The sequence below is a fragment of the Haplochromis burtoni genome, unplaced genomic scaffold, assembly GCF_018398535.1.
Source record: "Haplochromis burtoni strain Fernald_Lab_line unplaced genomic scaffold, NCSU_Asbu1 Contig_163, whole genome shotgun sequence".
NCBI lineage: Eukaryota > Metazoa > Chordata > Actinopteri > Cichliformes > Cichlidae > Haplochromis > Haplochromis burtoni.
In genome coordinates this window covers 267,972-272,664 of record NW_024582524.1, presented here as the reverse complement: position 1 = coordinate 272,664, position 4,693 = coordinate 267,972, and the positions used below count along the sequence as shown (strand labels likewise).

General features: G+C 41.4%; 1 protein-coding gene across 2 annotated transcripts in view; it reads left to right on the top strand.

Moving 5' to 3' along the window:
* Positions 1–838: 838 nt before the first annotated feature.
* The window catches only part of cpne4b (copine IVb), a 26,354-nt gene continuing 22,499 nt past the window's right edge, over positions 839–4,693 (top strand). The window contains exon 1 of one of the 2 annotated variants that reach the window (XM_005932920.3): positions 839–1,176. The gene's annotated coding sequence lies outside the window, so the exon portion shown is untranslated. Of the gene's footprint in view, positions 1,182–4,693 lie in introns of both variants that reach the window. The other variant, XM_005932919.3, reaches the window with a different exon arrangement.

Genomic DNA, 4,693 nt, shown 5'->3' with positions numbered 1-4,693 from the left:
TAATAATAATAATAATAATAATGATACAACAAGTATGGGCTGTACGGAAATAACTGGGTTTCTTTTTCTTGTCATTTTGTTCCAAATAAATAATCGTGTTTCCAAAAGAAGCTAAAAAAAAAACCCGTCTTTTAGACAAAATATCCTCTTAAATGTGCTGCATCCAGAATCAGTGCCTTGATTTGTGAATATTGGGGCATCAGGCCTAAGTCTATAAGGAGATAAAGCGATAATTCCGTGTAGGAATTGGATGGACTTCAAATCGACAGTTCAGGCCTTTAAAAGCTGTACAGCACAAAAATGAGCTAAACTAAACTAAACTAAGTTAAAACGACTTAGAGCTTATTATTTAAAAATTTCTTTTTAAATTAAATTTCACACGTTTATTAAGGCATTTAATTTACATATAACAAACGAATCGGCTCGAAGAAAAGGTGTGTTATACCACATTATATAAGTGAACTTCCACCTGAAAACGCTGCAAGGAGTTAAATCTTTATGCATTTGTAATTTCGTAAATAAAATAACATTTAAAAGCTAAAGTAATCGTGAGGATTTCTGCGTGCAATTCCCAGCAGGGAGAAGCAATAGTGGCCTGAATATAAAATGTGATTATTAGCAGCCAAACAGGGCTCACGCAGATTGAACGTCTCTCTGCTGGGCTCAGAGTGAACCTTCGACTGCCAAGCTGTCTCAGGTGTGTGGTCACCGCCACAACAAAACCAGCGAGGCGCATCAGAGCTGAGAACCGCGCATGCAGTTCACGAGTGCTGCAGTTCATCACAGCCACCGCAAGATGGCGCTGACACACTGCGGTGGAAAGCCGCAGATCCCCGGGCACGGCGCTCTCTCAGTGGCCCCCGATGGAGCCAACGGATTACAAACTCCTGTTAAGTGGCGCACCGTCCTCCTCCTCCCCATCTTTCACCTAGAGTAAAGCCAGGCGGACGGAGCGCCTCCTTACCGAGCTCGAACTGTGGGAACTGGGAATCAGCGTTGACTGTCAGCGACCAGCCGGTCGAGCTCTGCAGTGTAGGGGGATAGAGAAGGAGGTGGTGTGAGGAGGAGAACATTATAGACAAAGACAGTGAGATGGGTCCGGAGGCTGTGAGGTATTCGTGATTGTCAAGTAAACGGCGGTGAAGTTGTCCTGCTCCGCACGGATCTTTCCTTCAGGTGAGGTGAGTTTTCTCTCTCTGCCGGAGCACCCGGGTGGTTAATGTCTCACTCACGGGTGGTGTGTGTTACAAATATCCGCCCCCGAATAATTTTCTGTATTGTCCTGCAAGTGACATATACGATGCATGTGTTGGTGTTATAGAAAGAGGAGAAAATGAACAGCTTGCGGGACTCTGTGGGTGCATGAATTTGTTCTGAAGAATGAAACAACCAGGAAGAAACTAATAAACCTACAAATCCTATTAATTTTTTAACAAAATTGTTATTCTGAAAAAGGGAGTTGGGGTATTCTCTCTTTGAAATAGTGGAAACCACGGTGCAGGCTTCACTTATAAGCCTCTGCTTTAATTGTATTCTCCTGGTGTGCTATATGAGAAGATAACCTCTGTGAGAGGAAAAGATCCATCTCATTCCCCGGTCCCTCTCAATTTTCCTCTCTCCCCTCTGCTTCATTCTTCCTCACTTGCCTGCCTCACCATAGTTATTTCCCTCTAATCCTCCCCCCTTCTCACAACCTCTGTCTCCCTCACTCTCCCTAGTCCTCCTTCTCTGCCGGCTCTAATAACACTGCAAGTTTGCAGCACCAGAAATCTTCACTAGACTATAGCTTTTCCCAGTCCCAGCGAGCTTTTAGTTGAAAATGTCCCCTTCACCTCCAATGGTCGATGGTCTTTAATTGGTTGCATAACATGCCACATGCCTCTTTAGGTTGTGTTGCTTGTGCAGTGGCTGTTACTCCCTTTGCTTGATAATCGATACGTAACGGAGCAATTACAGCACTTGAGTGTCAGGGACCTTTATGTGACTGAATCATTGATGCCACATCAGTCACAGTCACTGTACACATGTGCATTTGTGGTGAGCAGCTACATGCACAGAGTCAAGAGTCATCAAGGCGCAAGCTCTAACGATGTTACTGTACATGCAGAAAAAGAGCTCGGAGTTCAAGGCTGCTATAAGTTAGGTGATTTTTGCTCATGTGCTTTCTGTTAAATATTTGAAACAAGTTTCAAATTCTTTATTTGAACAAACATGAAAAAATATTACTGTATTCAAAGTGGGCTCCGTAACACATAAACCTTGACAAAAACATTTGTATCACTCTGTGTTACCTTAATATCGCTGTAAAAAAAAAAGATGGCAAATCATCCAAGCCATACTGAAAAATCTTGAGGTGTGATATGAAAATTTGCTGTCACCTCTGGATATGTGCAACGCATGTGACAAGTGAGGCAGATTCTGCACGCCGCCCTCATACAGTGGATCTTGCTGAAGAAGTCTTCCACATCCACACTTCACTATCAGTGTCATCTGCTGTCAACCGGAACAGAGAGACATCTGCTCTTTCCCCCTCCCACACACACACACACACACACACACACACACACACACACACATTATCAGCCGGTTATACATACACAAATGCATGCCAGTGCACGCTGGCACGTACAGCTGACTACATGCCACTCACTCACGGGTCTGTTGTAAGTCACACACCTGCCCTTTGGCTCCCTCCTCCGTCCATTTGTCTGTGTACAGCCCATTCGCTGCACTCAGCTAAAAATAATCAGCACCACACACATGGAACATGAATTATGGAAGAAACGAAGGAAAGAGAGAGAGACATTCAGGTCAGAGTCAGACCCAATTCCAACAGCTTCACTCCCCAAGGACGACACTAGACCACTCCATTAATATGCCGTTTGTATCATCTACCGTATCAGACCTGTGGTTATCCAGTTTGGACTAAGTGGACCGAGGCTGCCCAACGGTTCGCCCTAAAGCTTTATGCACATTACAGGCTGCGAAGCTGGATCCATACAGTTTCATGAGATTAATTATGCATGTGATGCAGTGTTTCCAATATAGCAGTCATAAATCTAAAGCTTATTATAAATAAGTGTTAGCTTTACAACCAACATCAGCTGCTGTAACCTTTGAATAAAGAGCTTATATTGCTGCTTTGCATTTTCAATATGCTTGCTATTCTGTATATATATGTATATATGTATATCAAGAATGATTGAAGATTTTCAGAAACACTTTTCTTAAAAAAGTTGCCCTCCTACTGTATATCCCTATATAATGCGTGGGCTTAATAAAGATGATATAATGGGAGCTTCATTGCTTCATTGCTAAGCTAAGGTTGACCTGCCCTGGTTGTAGCTTAAAAGAGTGATATTGATCCTCTCATCAGACTATTGACAGGAAGGCAATTAGTTCCCAATATGTTGAAGTACTCCTTTAAAGACTCGGAAATGGTGAAAATGGGTGAAGAAATGCAGGGGAGTAAAGCCCACCATATCCCAGTATGCATACAGTACTGCAGGTTAGGTGTATTTGAAAGATGAGAGGGTTGTCATTTATTTAGTTATTTATTTACTAAACTACTGAGTACAGCTGTTTATTCTGCTTTTTGTGCCAGAGACAGTGTTGGCATTTCAACCAGTATAGTCAAAGCACTTATCCCGATCATCTTTTTCCACATTATCTTATGTAGAAAGTAAGAAAGTGCATATCAAACAGCACACATAAATGCTATTGTGGATATATGTGACATGCCAAATCAAGCCTCACTGATTTTGACTTTACAAGCTTTTACTTTAAGAACTTTAAAGGTGTAATTCCTCAAACAGGTTCAACACACTAATAACGAGTGGCAAATTGAGTCTGCAGAACCCACACAGTCCTGAGAGTAACTTTAAACAAAACACTTATGTGGGTGGTTGATTGATGCGTAGAGTTATCCCTTTGAACATGTTAAATATTATTCAGATCATTGCTGGTGTTGGAATAGAATAACTCACCTTGACTAAATGGAAGGTGGCAGATATATTTGGGCATTTTTTATTTATTTCTTTTTTTGGTGTAATGATGTGTCACATTCTTGCAGAGTGTAACTATAAGACGTGATTCATTATGAATGGTTCGTTTCACATGACTATGGCAAAAAAAGTTTTAAAAAATCTCTGTGTCACAGTAATTAGATACTTGACAATATTCTATTTAGGGATGTGAACATTATACACGTGGCGGAAACCTGAGGAGAAACCCGGCAATATATTCTGGTTACTCAGCATAGCTCACTGTATTCCTGTGAGCGTGCACACCGGTTTGTTTGCATGCATGTGCTTCCTTGTGTTCCTCAACATTATGCATACATACATACATACATAACGTTTGCATTAACATTTGTAAATGGACTTCCGTGCAAATGTGTGTTAATGCTACACAATATATGTGCATTTGTGTACATTTGTGGACCTTGCCTGTAATTCAGAGGTTTAGAGTCCCTGACCTTGAACGGTTTGAGAGCTGTTTGCTTAGTCAGGGCCATTGCATCTGCTCATGTCAAGGCAAAACAACAAGGATAATGCTCTGCAGTGCACGTGATTTTTTCCCCATCCATCCATCCATCCATCTATCTATCTATCTATCTATCTATCTATCTATCTATCTATCTATCTATCTATCTATCTATCTATCTATCTATCTATCTATCTATCTATCTATC